General features: G+C 33.0%; 1 non-coding gene across 1 annotated transcript; it reads left to right on the top strand.

Annotated features, from left to right (window-relative positions):
• The first annotated feature begins 15,752 nt into the window (after positions 1-15,752).
• Positions 15,753-15,824, top strand: TRNAQ-UUG (transfer RNA glutamine (anticodon UUG)). Its single transcript has one exon. It is a non-coding gene; the product is annotated as a tRNA-Gln (tRNA).
• Positions 15,825-16,296: the final 472 nt, after the last annotated feature.

Here is a 16,296-nt window from a genome sequence, read left to right as displayed (position 1 = left end):
TCTCTATTCTCATATTCTCTAACTTGAGACCTCTCATACCCAAAATGATAATCATACCACTTAGACCAAATGCCTTTTTAGTTGATCTATAATTCTTAGTTGCTAGTCTATATATGGTTAGGCCCCATTGATAACTATTTTATAACTATTTTTTTTTTCCTTTCTCTTTCAGAGGGGCATTCGGAGAATTGAACTCGAGACAAACTCTTGCACCCAAAGCAAGTATCATACCACTAGACCGCTAGGGTTTGCGATAATTACCTAGAGAGAAGAAAAAAATAGAAGTTATTTTCTAGTCCCACTTGAGACATGTTAAATTGTTTTCACTGAGGCCCATCTTTTGAGAAATGAACACATAAGGGCATTCCGAGAATTGAACTCATGACCTCTCGCACCCTAAGCAAGAATCATACCACTAGACCAAATGCCCTTTCTAAAAGAAATGCAACATTTTTAACTCCTACTAAATATATTTTTTTCTCTCAAGTTTGAAATCTATTTTTTTGAGCGGTTGTTGGACTATAAAACAAAAAGTTGATGATCTAGTATTTTACTTGTAAGTAAGGCATGTAATATTGAATTGTTCTAATATGCAAGTGTTATCAAATAAACTACAACCCAACAAATGAATAAAACTAATCAGTTTGGGTTGGGTTGGATTTATTCGGCTCAGTTCATCAGTTTGTTTGATTTAATTCTTCTATTTTTCTTCGTATGACAAGAAAATGAAGTTGTATTGAATGTACCATAGTTTGATTTATGACAAACTCATATGAAATATAATTGCATTAATAGTACTAAGAGTTGGAGTCTATAAACATTTCATGAACTTAAGTGCAACTCATGCTTCATTAAAGACCAGATAAACTTTAGTTAAGTAACTAGAACTTTAAATTACTTCATGTGGAGCTTCAATTACTCTATGTTAGCTACTATCTTTAGGATTTACTAATTGGACACAAGTTCTTGGATTCAGGGGATTGTTTTATGTAATTTTCAACTACAACTTATGTTTTCAAATTTTTAGGTCATAATTTAGGTAGTGGTTGTATATTATGGATGAACACTAGAGTTTCTATCCCGTTCACCACAACTACTCTAGTTTTTGTTTGAAGGCTATAATTGTCATCTATATTGTATGGCAATAAAGTTTGTTTAGATGAAATTTTAGTTAAAGTTGCATATTTTACCTCTTGGTAGTAAAAAATTTGTTTCTTAGCATAATATGAATTTAGTTGCAGAGTTATTAGGAATAAGATGGAGAAAGAAATTTTCTTTAAAATGATAAACAGACCCAAGTTCATATTTGTTGTTGTCTAATTGTGATTTTACAAAAAAGCTTAAGTAATATGAAATATCAAGAATATATCCTACACGTCATTCAAGATGACAATAAATGGAGTTAAATTGAACGCAATTTTAGTTTCATGTTGAGTAGGTTCAAGATGAAGCATAATTGTATTAATGATATTAAAGAGAAATTCGTGTTTTATTAGAAGAGACCAACTTCATTTAAGGTACTAGGAGTTTAATCTACTTCCATTGTAATTTTAATCACTCCACAATGATTACAAATTTAGGGTTGGCTAATTGGACATCAATTATCAACTTTATGTTATAATTTACGTAATAGCCATTATAATGTTAATGAGCATAAGAGTTACAATTCTTCCATGGACCATATGTGTTATAGTTAAATGAACATATATACATTATGTATGTTGAGGTTTGGGTAAAGCACAAAGTAGTAAGGAATACCATTGTCAACTCTAGAGCCACCCACAACTCGTGATGGAGACCGATACAAAATAGTTTAACATCCTTTGGCATCAAGATACAGGAAAGATGAACGCCGTCAACTTGGAAGCTTTACCTGTCTTAAGAGTCACAATGAGAACTCTAATCAAGCTGGAGTCTTGGACTAGGCAAATTGTTTAGTGATAGTTGAAATGGATGACTTCAATGTCGTGTCAGGAATGAACATCCTGCTGAAACACAAAGTCATTTACATGCCCCTAACAAAATGTCTAGTAGTAATGGAGTCTAACCCGACGATCATTCAGAAAAACATCCATCAACCAAGAGGGTTGAAAATGATGTCGATACTACAGTTGAGAAAGAATCATAGCCATGATGAATCTATGTTTGCTGCTATTGTTGTAATTGAAAAGGGGAGCTCGAGTGAGCCAACCTCAATAGAAACCTTGTTGCCACTACATGAAACAAACCACTGAAGTAACACATGTTCAAACAGAAATATCATCTAGATGGATGAAGAGAAGGGTCAGTCGGAGGCGTCGACCACAATAATTTCAAGAAAAATAAAGAGTTCATATAAGTTAAGTTTAGATAAACTTCGAGTTCAAAGCAACAAGAACCAAAAACTTGTGTGAAAATACTATGGACTAGTTAAAGTTATCCATAAGATTATGAAGACATCATATAGAATCCAGTTGCTCTTATGGATGCGGACTAACCTTGTTGTCCACGTTAGTAACTTGAAACGTTATTATTTCGACCAATAAGACATCAAGCAGAAGCAGGTGGTATGATGTCATACAAATAAGAAAAAGTTTCAAGTGAAGAAAGTAGGAAAGACACGAACAGAGAAGACATGAAGACTCAACAAACTGAGAAGTGATTTTCAACAGCACCTAGTAGGTTGGAAGACACTCCTCATTATGAGATCAGCTGGAAGCGCATTGAGAGACCTAAAGTCAGCCTCATCCAATAAATTGTTTGGGGGCAGATGTCACAGTCATGATTGCCCAAGTCGTGTTGCTTGTGGTTGCATAATGCATGTCTCAGCCATTATTGAAAACGATTTGTTGTCCAAGGCGGTTATTTGGGCAATGTTATTGTTTACCGATCATTTGGGCAACACGCCTTGAGCAATCATGACCGTCACAATTGGCTAAGACATTTGTTGTCTATATGTTATTGTTGTCCAAGAGACTCCTCATTCTGAGGTCATGATTGGCTAAGACATTTAAAGAAGTTTTACCTAAGGCAACTTCTATCACAATCCTCTTCTCGCTCTTTGAAACTTCTTTAAATATTATTGTTCACTAGTTATTTGGGCGCATCTTTCTTAAAAGGATTGTGACGACAGATGACCTAGGTAAAACTTCTATTGGGAGATCAGTGCAATAGAGAATCTGTGTCCCTTTCCTGAAACCTTTAGCGGACAACATAACAAAGAGTTCCTAGAAAAAATATCATAGAACAATTTGTGTAATGCCTTTGAAGTTAGGCTCGAGGCTTTATCTTATCTCCCAAGAATATGGTTCATTCTCTATTCACATAGAAATTCTGCAATAGAAAGTGGTACCCTCATCTTCTCTTACAAAACTTTCTCAAGTCCTCATGGAATGATTTGAAAGTGGTACCCTCATCTTCTTTTATAAGACTACCTCGGCTTTCATGGAATGATTATGCTATGTTGATTCTTAGAGAAGGGAGTAGAAGTAAGAGTAGATGACTGTTTATGGTCCAAGTCCCGAAAAAGTAAGTCTTTATGTCAAGAAAGGAGAGGAATCCTCTTAGTTTCCAAGATTTGAAGAGAATCATACATACAAAAATTTCCTTTGTTTGTTTATTTTTGTTGTTTGCTCTCTTCAATTAACATGTTATAAAGACACTCGTAAATTATAATTAAATATATTTTTTTTTTCTTTCCAAATATCCATTTGAATGACTTCTTGGTTCAAGGTTTAAAAAACCTATTTGAAATCTTATTATATTGCATGCTTCAATTTGATATAATTGTTGGGGGCATTTTGAGAATCAAACTCGAGACATCTTGCACCCGAAGCGAGAATCATACCACTAGACCAAATGCCTTGTAGTGGATCTATCATTTTTAGTTGCTCGTCCATATCTTTTATGCGCCTCAATATTTGAAATTTATCCACATGTTTTTGTTTCAATTCTAGAAATAGAAATGATATCCATAGAAATACATAATTTTACAATGCAAATAAGAAAAATTGGTGATCAAGTTTTAGATAAAAGTAGCAAATATGTTGAAACTCATAATTTATCCACATATTTTGTTTGGTAATTTTAAACTCATTATTTTTATTTGTTCATTCCACCTAATTTGTAAAAAAAAAAATTATACCACTAGACCAAATGCCCTTATAGTGGATCTATCATTTTTAGTTGCTCGTGTGTATATGTTTTTCGCACCTCAATATATGAAATTTATCCAACCTCAATATATGAAATTTATCCACATATTTTTATGCTTTAGAACCTACTATTATTATCATGTTAACTTCACATGGTCTATCACACAGTTGAAGTAGTATTGCCACTAGAGCCCATGCATTCCTTTGGAATAGATATGTTAAAAATTAGGCCCATTTGATAACTATTTTGTTTTTTTATTTCAAAATTATGTGTTTTATCCTTTTATAAAAAAAAATAATAGAAGAAAAGAAAAGAAAACATTTGAATTTTAAGCAAAATTTCACACCAAACTAGATTTTTGAAAAATATTTTTATTTATTTATTTTTCTTTATTTTAGTTTTCCAAACATAGATTCATTTGGAGTGGCTAGTTTTCAAAACTACATATTTATATTGTAAAATGGGATTAACTTTCTTTAAGTTTATGTAGTTTCTTTTTATTACTATGTTTACTTCTATCTCATGTTACTCCATTTGTCTTTACTTCGTTTTATACAAAAGTTCACCGTAATTAATAAATTCATGTGCTTAATACATTCCCTACAAAAATAAACTTGTTTGTATAAGGATAAATTACAATGAATACGCACCAAAGAAATCCAAAAAATAAGTAGAAGGTAGAAAATTTCACTCAAACACATAGTGACAAAGTGTGACTGCATGGCTCACATGCAATTCTACCACAAGAATGGCATGAAACTTGCATAGATGATGCTCGGATTTTGAAGGGAAACTTCTCAACTTGAGAGATCAATTTCATCCCTCACAAATCTGATTTTTACATAATAGTGGGTATTTATAGTCTCCTACAAAAGAAGTTAGTGGCCGGGATTTAATCTCGATCCCCTTAAATCTCCAAAAAAAAAAAAAAAAAAAACGAAGTCAAGTTGACAATTCTACCATTACAAACTAACAACTCATGTAATGATGCTTGCAACTTCATTTGCTCCTTCAACGGTGTAAATATTCACTTTTGAAGTTCCAAATGGTTCTTCCTTAATCTAATAAGCTTGTAACACATGAAATAATAGTTGAACCGAGCCTATCCAATTTTGTAGATGAAGAATGAATGCTTGTTGAATCTTCTTGGCCTTGGATCGTGTAATAGATCCAGTTGGAATATTTGGAACACCGTGATCCTTATCATCTTCCCCCTCTTCAAAAGAATTCGTCCTCGAATCAGAAAATCATCACCTACATCAAAAGGACTCAAGTCAGCAACATTGAAAGTAGAATGTGCTGAAAATTCTCCTGGAAAATCATTTTATATGCATTGTTATTAATTCTTTCAAGGACTTGATAAGGGTCGTCCCCTCTTGGATGTAACTTTGTCTTCCTTTGAGATGGGAATCACTCCTTGCGAAAATGTATCAAAAGCCAGTTACGGGGTTGAAAAATGATTTCATTCCGTCCTTTGTTAATTCTTGAAGCAACATTGAAATTTTGTTTCTCAATTGTCTCCTTTCCCTCTTTATGCAATGTTTTGATCCCATTTGCCTTACTTGTGGCTGCTTTACTCACAAAAATATTAGAATGAATAGAAATCAAATCAAGACGCGTCAGTGGATTAAATCCGTAAGCAACTTCAAAAAGAGAACAATGAGTGGCAAACATTCGTCCCAAGACTTAATATTTTTACAAATAATAGCCCTAAGCAATGCTACTAATGTTCTATTAACCACCTCAGTTTGCTCATTAATATGAAAATGACATGTGATTATTCATTTTTTATGTTATCTGGGATGACTTAATTATGACTTAATTGGGAGAGCATTGTGTTTTTTTATCAACTTGACTATTCAATCTAAAACATGTGATTATTCATTTTTTATGTTATCTCGGATGACTTAATTGGGAGAGCATTAGATTGAATATTGGAATAGGTTGACTAAGTTGCATAACTTGACTATTCAATCTAAAACATGTGATTATTCATTTTTTATGTTATCTGGGATAGCTCAGTTGGGAGAGTGTCAAACTAAAAGATTTGAAGGTCACGTGTTGAATCTCCACGTTGTTCACCGCACCTGTTTCCATTTGCATAAGCTGACTTTCAATAAAAAATTAGTTATTATTTATTTTTAAAATTTCAATGAATAATGAATTAGCGGAAATACCGCACTTGGTTGCATAAGTTCATTAAGTTGCATAACTTTATTCAATCTAAAATGAGTGATTATTTCATTTTAAAATATAATGAATTAGCATAAATACCTTTGCTTATGATTTTATTTTTCAAATATTATCTTAAAAAATTAGTTATTATTTATTTTTAAAATTTCAATGAATATTGAATTAGTGGAAATACTGCACTTGGTTGGATAAGTTCATTAAGTTGCATAACTTTATTCCATCTAAAATTAGTGATTATTTCTTTTTAAAATATAATGAATTAGCAAAAATACCTTTACATATGATTTTTTTTTTTCAAATATTAGCAAAGATAACTCAATTTTGAGAGCGTGAGACTGAAAATCTGAAGGTCACGTGTTCGATCCACGTTCACCGCACCTGATCCACGTCACATAACTTGACTTTTGACTATTCAATTTAAAATTAGTGATTATTTTTTTTTAAATATCAATGAATTAGCTAAATACCTTACTAATGAGTTTTCATTTTTAATGTTAGCGGGGATAGCTTAGTTGGGAGAGCGTCATTGTAGATCTCAAGGTCACGTATTTGATCAACATTCACCGCACCTGATTCAAGTTGACTAAGTTGCATAACCTGACTATTCAATATAAAATTAGTGATTATTTCTTTTTAAAATCTGAATGAAGTAGTGAAAATATCTTTACCGATGAATTTTTATTTTTAATGTTAGTGGGGATAGCTCAATTTGGAGAGCGTCACTGAAGATCTGAAAGTCACGTGTTTGATCCACGTTCACCCCACCAAATTCAAGTTGACTAACTTGCATAACCTAAATATTCAATCTAAAATGTGTGATTATTTCTTTTTAAAATTACTTGACTATTTAATCTAAATTTAGTGATTATTTCTTTTTTCAAATTTCAGAATTTTCATTTTCAATGTTATAGGGGATAGCTGAGTTGGGAGACCCTAATATTGAAGATTTGAAAGTCACGTGTTGGTTCGACCTTCACCATATCTGATTCAAGTAGTATAACTTACTATCTTATCTAAATTTAGAGATGATTTCTTTTTAAAATTTCAATAAATTAGCATAAATAATTTTACTGATGAATTTTCATTTTAATGTTAGCGTGGATAGGTGAATTGGGAGTGAGAGTGGGTCTGTAGATCTAAAGATAGCGTGGATTCCTAATTATTTATTTGACTATAAATGCTCTATAACAATTCTTTATTTGACTATAAATGCTCTATAACAATTCTTTATTTGACTATAAATGCTCTATAAGACATTTAGTGAAATGACTCATTTTATTGCATGGAACAATAAAATTGATGTTCCCCTAGAATTGTCAATACATTCTACTTTCAATGTTGAGTCTTTTTGATGTAGGTGACGATTTTTCTGATTCGAGGACGAATCCTGAAGAGGGGGATGATGATAAGAATCACGGTGTACATTCTACTTTCAATGTTGTTGAGTTGAGTCCTTTTGATGTAGGTGATGATTTTTCTGATTTGAGGACGAATCCTTTTGAAGAGGGGGATGATGATATGAATCACGGTGTTCCAACTGGAACTATTACACAACCTAAGGCCAAGAAGATTCAACAAGCATTCATACTTCATCTACAAAATTGGATAGGCTAGGTTCAACCATCATTTCATGTGTTACAAGCGGATTCGTTTGAGTCAAGACCATTTGGAGATTCAAAAGTAAATATTTGCACGGTTGAAGTAGTGGATGAAGTTGCAAGCATCATTTAAGGAGTGATTAGAAAACTTTATTTATTATTTTAATTTCATAAAGTTTGTAATGCTCAAATTGACTTCGTCTTCTATGGAGATTTAAAGGGATCGAGATTAAATCACGGCCACTAACTTCTTTTGTTGGGAGACTATAAATACCCACAAATTATTATGTAAAAGCATATTTGTTATCAATGAAATTGATCTCTCAAGTTGAGACGATCCCCCTTATACAAATCTGAGCATATCTTTGTCATTTCTAAGTTTCATGCAATTCTTGTGGTAGATTGCATCGGAGTCATTCAATCAAGCCTTGATCAAGTTCGATTGTGAAGTGTTTCAATTTAGAAAAAGGTTCCAAATCTTGTTTCTCAATCTTGGATCTCATCATCTAACTCTAGCTTTATCTCTCGTTGATCCAAATTTTGTATAAGACGGTGTTAATTTCTATAATACAAGGGTCCTTGCTTCCTTTAATACAAGGGTTCTTGCTTCTACAAAAGCTTGGCTCGTTGGGCTGAAGATTACGGTTGGTCTATCATCCTTCAGCGGGATCTTCTATCCCCATGACTTGCTCTGATGCGGTCGTTTTTCTAACGCCGATGACACGTCCAGTTTTCAAGATTGGTAATGTGAATTTGTAACCCATCCATTGAAGTTCTTGGAATGATTCTATAGCTTATCATTTCCATGTTTGGAGTTGGATCATGGGTCTTGGGTGAAGGAATCGTTGATTTATTGCTCTTTGAGTTGAAGGAAGTGTCATAAGGTTTTTTTTTTTTTTTTTTTTTTTTTTTTTTTTTTTTTTTTTTTTTTTTTTCAGTTTTTTTCAATTTTATTGATTTTTTTTAGTGATTTTATTTCAATTTTGTCAAACTCACTCAGGTGCTCATCTCAATCATTTTAGCCTTGTTGGCCTTCAACAAGAGAGACCTTGGAAATAACCTGTAACTATTATACTGGATTATCACATTAACAATTTGAATCAAATAAAGTGACATTAACCATTTGAATCACCTCAACCCCACTTGTTGAACTTGACCAAATGTCTATAACATAACACTAACAAAGGTACAAAGTAACACAAACAAAGGTACAAAGTTCATAAAAGTCTTTTTAATCTAAAATACCATTGAACTTGACAATTATAGTGCCTCTCAAACGTAGGTAAAGTTTAAATTCTGGTCTCCTTGTCAAACTCACTCGGGTGCTCATCTCAACCATGATGGCGTTCAACAAGAGAGACCTCGAAAATAGCCGGATTATCGCATAAACCATTTGAATCACCTCAACCCCACTCGTTGAAATTGAAACAAATATCTATAACATAACACTAACATAGGTATGATGTCCATAAAAGTCTTTTTAATCTGAGATACTATTGAACTTGACCATTAAAGTTCCCCTCAAAATGAGGTAAAGTTTAAATATAATTGGTGACCAAAGATGAAACTATAAAATAAAAAGAAATAAGAACATAATATTCAATTTCAGAGAATCAAACCAGAATCTCCTAGGTGAAAGCCAAATATCCAAACGGTTGGACAACAATGAATTTTTGGTGTAGTTGTCCTAAAGTCTTTTGTCTAATCGCTGAAGAGTTTTACTATGATGTTTTGGGTAATGTCTAACTCTTCGACACGTCCTTTCATGTGTGTGATAGAGTTCTCAGAGTTACCGCGACGTTTCGAGCTGTTTGATCGTGTGGCTCTTTCTTCAAAAGGGTCAACATCAAACGTCAGGTCTTTGATTGGCAACCCATCCAGAGGAGCGTCGATTGCATCGATTCCATCAACAGTCTTCCCATGAGTTTATGGTGCATGACCCATTTTTTATACCATTCACCTTCGAGCACCACCATAGTTTTGCATCGTCCATGAGATGCATTGCGACCAACGTAACTCTTAGGTTCTATGAGCAAGTTCCAGTAACCTTCAAGTATTGTTTTACATAAAAAAATAAAGCTTTTTAATTCCTTAGCATCCCCGTTTCCATTTAAGGGGTTGTGTTCTTGGATTTTAAGTATGTTAAGCCCACATGAACTTGGCTTGAGGTGTGGTTCTCTATAGCCCAACTTGTCAAACTCACTCGGGTTCTCATCTCAACCACGATGTCGTTCAACAAGAGAGACCTCGAAAACGAATGGATTATCGCATTAACCATTTGAATCACCAGCTCATCTCAACCATGACGTCGTTCAACAAGAGAGACCTCAAAAACGACTGGATTATCACATTAACCATTGGAATCACCTGCTCATCTCAACCATGGTGTCGTTCAACAAGAGAGACCTCGAAAACGACTGGATTATCGCATTAACCATTTGAAATTGAACAAAATATCTATAACATAACTCTAACAAAGGTACGAAGTTCATAAAAGTCTTTTTAATCTAAGATAGAAACTGTAAAATAAAATGAAGTAAGAAAATAATAATCCATTGCCAAGAATCGAACCTAGGTCTCCTGGGTGAAAGCTAGATATCCAATCCACTGAACGACAATGGATTTTTGGTGTTGATGTCCTGAAGTCTTTTGTCAGATCGCTGAAGAGTTTTAGCATGATCTTTTGCTTAATGTCTAACTCTTCTACACGTCCTTCCATGTGCGTGTTAGAGTTCTCAGGGCTACCGCGACGTTTTGAGCTGTTCGATCATGTGGCTCTTTCTTCAAAAGAGTCAATATCAAATGTTAGGTCTTTCATTGGCAACCCATCCAGGGGAGCGTCGATTGCATCGATTCTATCAAGGATCTTCCCATGAGTTTACGGTGCATGACCCATTTTTTATACCATTCACCTTCGAGCACTACCATAGTTTTGCTGATGGCGTTAATATAACACATGCGGAAGCAATTTGGATCTTAGGCACTTTTAGAACATCAATTATAGTAAATAACTAGCATGTTCATAAGTATTAAAACTTAATGAGTTTAGATACTAACCTTTTGTAGTTCAAACTCCTTTTTCCTCACGAACCGGTTTCGAACCACCACTAGTGTCTTCTCCACTATTCTCCGGCCTTAGAACGGGATTGTGGAATCTGGTGAGTGACTAAACTTGGGAGGGATTTTGTATATGTGAAGAGAGTGTTTGTGAGAGGTTTTTCTCAAGGTTTTTCACCAAGAAGAAGAAGACCTTCCATGTACCATGATCACTCTATTTAAAGAGTCATGTTTGCATGTTCATGCAAATTTGAGATCACCAAATTTTGACACTCAAAATTCCACTCAAACGTGTGGGGAGGGAATTTGATGAATTCCTCAAAAGATCCATAATACTCACCGACTCGAAATTGAGGTTTGTTCATGTTCGAAAATGTGACAAACCAAAAGACAAGATGCTAATTAATATTGTTTGTGATTGTTGTTGTGACTTCTTCATCTTTGAATACATATTTTAATATTTATACTCAAATATACTAACAAGTACTAGTAACACTAGTCTCAATGACTTAAAGAATACAACTATTATCTCGAACTATAAAGAATTTAATTCCAACCTATTATAATGGACAAACGCTTTATTAAGTATTCATGAACAAAATCGGCCTAACAATGTCTCTTGGAACTATTTACCAAAGGTGTTAGAATGAGCCGTGTGGAAGGGTTGACTTTAGATGCTTTAGTACCAATTAAGGATGTCAATATCCTAGTAGTGTGGAATGCAGGAACGTTCGAAGTTGAAAAGAATAACGAGAATAGTGGACATCGTTTCATCTACAATCGTGTGGTGAACGGTCTGGTTGGTATGACTAGAGAACTTCGTCCTCGCAGAATTTATATTATTGTGATAGAAGTTATAAATAACGATGATATTCCTTGGTCTTTTATTACAAAGGTGCAGAACTTTCTTTTTGTGCATGTGATATATCCATCGCCACCTACTCATAAACTCTCATCTTTTAAAGTTCTCGAGTTCCTTGTCTCCAAGTAGCAATACAACTACTAGAATGCTATCTCTACTTATAATAAGCCCTCTCTCTCTCTAAATATATGTGTGTGTGTTTGTGGATGTATTACTCTCTTTTATTAATGAAATATGGCATAGTCATAATGATATTATGAGTATCTTTTCTATCCCTCCCTTCCTTATAGCTATATAAAGAATACGAAGATTATAAGTAAAAGTGTACAAGTAATTTGTTACTTTTGAACTTAACATGCTTATAATTCAATTTACCTATGTTATCAACAATAGTTATCAAACAGTATATAATTTTGTCCAAGTAAGGTCGATTCGCAGTCCCTGTATGATATCATAACACAAAATCGAGCGGAAGGGTTAACGATAAAATGATAACAAAAACCCATTCGTCGAACTAACTATAAAGGAAGGGTTGGTTGGAAACCATGTCTATACTTCTTTGCTTTAATCACAAGTAACTAAAGATATATAAGAACAACAGAATATGGCATGCCCAGTCAAAACATAAAAAATTTCTTGCCATGTTATAGTTAATGAATATGGTATGCACAAAGATCTGACGTCACACTTCATGATTGGAGAAATTCAGTGAGCTATGGTCGTCCATACCGTCCTTTGGTCCAATTATGTCAAGCAAATGTTGCAGCAAGCAAATAGTTTTTAATAAGTTCGCAATTGCGAAGAGCTTGGTTTAAGGCACAAATGTCTCTGATGTAAGTAACAATGAATAAGACACATGATACAGCTTGTAAACGAAACGATGTCCATGACTCTTGTTATTTTCTTCCACTACAAACCTTCTAGCCTCTTGCACTTTTTTGTCATTGACATCCTTAATTGAAATTTGAATTGAAGGAAACACTTCTCCACAACTCATGATGGAACACCTTTGATAGATAGTTTCAACAGATTTACTTTGCCGAGAAATACTTTGAAATTCGATATTTATAGTTGAACGCTACTTAAATTGTTGAAGTGAAATCTTACAAAAGAGGTTAATAAACGTTTGTCTATTAGAAGAGAGCTTGGAATTAAATTCTTTATAGTTGGGATAAGGGATGTTTTAGTCAAACAAAGTATAGTTTTTAGTTTTAAAATAAATTAATTTTTTAGTTTAAAATAAATTGATTTTTTAGTTTTAATTTTAATCCCAGTAAATTAATTTTGATGTGGTGTTATGTATTTTAATAAAATTAATATTAACTTAAGAAACAAAAATTTGTATTTTTTTTTAAATTATAATCTAAATTAATAAAAATACCATTGAACTTTGCACTTTTATCTAAAAAAAATACTCATAATTTTTTTTTAAAAAAAATACGGTTGAATTTTCCAAAAAAAAAAAAAAAAAGCTTCAAAACTACTCTTTAACTTTCAAAAGCGTTTAAAAAAAGATAGATGGGGAGAAAATTGTGTTCATGGGGAGAAAATTGAAGGTTATTTGAGAGGAAGATTTTAAGATCCTGAAAACATAACAAGAAGTAATATCCTAGCTTATGGTCGTGATTAAGAACCTACTAGTAGGCTACTTACTAAGTTTTACTCACTCCATGTTTATCATTTTTTTTTCAAGTAACTAAGAGTTGGTCATGGATGAGAGCGGACTTTGGAGTGTGGGCCATGGACTAACCTCTGTTTTTAATCTAGTATTTTTTGTTCTTCTTTTGAGTCTGCTTCTTATTTTGTGTTTATAATGAGTATGTATATGTAACATCCCATAAAGAATAAGCCACCCAGGAAAGACCCAAAGGATAGAAAGGAAAAAAATTAAAGGATTAAGCAATAACAAAGGACTTAGTCAGTCACTCGTGTACGAGTATGTATATGTAACATTCCAAAAATGAAGGAAATTATCTCCCATAAGAATAAGCCACCCAGGAAAGACCCAAAGGATAGAAAGGAAAAAAATTAAAGGATTAAGCAAGAACAAAGGACTTTGTCAAGTCACTCGTGTACCGAGTATGTATATGTAACATCCCAAAAATGAAGTAAATTATCTCCCATAAGAATAAGCCACCCATGAAAGACCCAGAGGATAGAAAGGAAAAAAATTAAAGGATTAAGCAAGAACAAAGGACTTAGTCAAGTCACTGTGTACCCTAACAAGTAATTTCAAGGAGTTAAAAGACCTTTTGAAAAGGATTGGAAAGGAAAAAGTAAATCAAAATGGCAAAAAACTCAATTTATCAATTATCAACAATCTTTCCCAATTTGGGATTCCTTATCTAGAAGGAATCTTAAGATTCAGAAAAAGGGAAAAATGAGAAAAGAGCGATGAGAAATTTGTAGAAAAATTATGGATTTTTCCAAATGCATGCTAACACCCTTATTGTTGAATAAATGACATGAAACTAGTTTCACATACTAACGTTGCCTTTTTCTCTTATTGGTGGAAGGATAATAGGTCGATTATACCTATAGGGTAGTTTTAAGCGTGACAACTAGACTAATTTTTTTTTTAGTTAAAAATTAGAATTATAACAATCTGCCTAAAACCCTCCGACTAATTTTGCTTCATTTCTAAATGCAAAGTAAAATAATGAAAACATATAAATGAAAAACTCAAACATTTCAAAGAAATAAATAAGTTTTGATGGTATCAATGCTGACCAGAAAACAATCAACCAAATTTATTTCAAACATAGAAAACTTCATCCATCTTGTAAAGCCAATAAACCAAAGGGCCTAATATAGTAGAGAAATAAAAAAAATGTTACTCTCATCTGTTTTGTGCTGTGCCATAAGTGATCAATGGAGGTTGATGTTGACTTAGACCAATTCCTACTATTTTTTTTTCTATATTTTGAAACTATTTTAAGCACTTTTCTCTTGTACTTCTTATAATTTTACCTTTTAAGGTTGTAAATATTTTTGATTATCAGTCAACTGAGTTGAGTGGAAATAAATTTTGAAAATGAAATTAAAGTATTAATTTTCATGTCATATTTACTGAGTTTTGGGATATTATTGTTACTAAGATTCAATCTAATGCCATTAGTAATTCACAATGATAATATTCAAAATACTTGATAAAAAAGAATGGTCAACATAAGATATTTGAAACAAATAAATATTTTGTCCTCTGATATATCAAATCACTCCTTTGAAATTCCTTAATAATAAACCTGAAGTCTTACATCTTTTATAGAGAAAAGTTCCTTAAATAGAAGTCTTATCAGATACTTCTAAGCATTTAGAGATTAACTAGACATAAAGCTAAACATTCTAAAAAAGAATTAGGGGTTAAACTTTCAAGTTAACGTAATTTAAGAAACTTATGATTTTTATATTATCAAGAGTTTAATTGAGCTAGGTCGATTCAATCTAGTGGACCCAAGAATTGAACCGAACCAAACCAACTAGTTAGTAACATGATTTAGTGGAAGCATTTTCACGCAAAGTAGAAGCAATAATGGAGGGTTTGAAATAATATAGTTTTCACCCCTTGTTTCTCGAGTGAATATTGAAATAATATGGTTTTCCTGTTAAGTTTTGCACGGAAGAAAGAAAGACTGGGATGTAAAGTATTATTTCAATTTGTTTGTAATATACAACAATATATAAATTAACTATAAGAAATATATAAAATTACATGTTCTTCAAGAGCTTCAGAACACTGGAGGGTTACTTTTGCAACCACTCTAAAGGTGCTCAAGATCACAACGAGTTAGATAAAACAGCTCTAGAACTTTGAATCCAATAACTTGAGTTTGACTCGTGATAGAATCTCTCTTCTTGTGGAATCTGCATAAAATAGGAAAACCATTCCAAAATCAATTTTTACAAGAGGTTCTATGGTGTAGTGGTTAGCACTTTGGACTTTGAATCCAACGACCTGGGTTCAACTCCCGGTAGGACCTTTTTAAGAAATGACCTTGATGCGAAAACACAGAATAAGGAACGACAACACAAGAACTCCCAGTAGGACCTTTTTAAGAAATGACCTTGATGCGAAAACACAGAATAAGGAACCTTTTAAGAAATGACCTTGATGCGAAAACACAGAATAAGGAACGACAACACAAGACATTTTAAAACAAAAGGGTGTTACCTAGCATTCGATGCGAAAACACAAATTTTCTTGAGGCATAAGGCGTAACATTCTCGAGTTATTCCGAACTTGCTCCGCTATCATTTGAACCCATAATAACTAGCAACTTGTTAAGCATGATGTTTGCATTAACCTAGGTGTTTTCTTGGATTCTTGGTGATCCTAGGTTTATGCATAACGTCTTGGGTCAAGCTTGGAACTTATAAGTTCTTAGGAATAGCCCAACATGATAATTTGATTACCTTATATAACCTCTCGGGATAAGGGTTCATACAACATTT

The sequence above is a fragment of the Cucurbita pepo genome, chromosome 10 (genome assembly GCF_057944985.1).
Source record: "Cucurbita pepo subsp. pepo isolate OVF chromosome 10, ASM5794498v1, whole genome shotgun sequence".
NCBI classification, from domain to species: domain Eukaryota; kingdom Viridiplantae; phylum Streptophyta; class Magnoliopsida; order Cucurbitales; family Cucurbitaceae; genus Cucurbita; species Cucurbita pepo.
The sequence above is the reverse complement of the archived record's forward strand: the minus strand, read 5'-3'. Positions and strand labels throughout refer to the sequence as shown.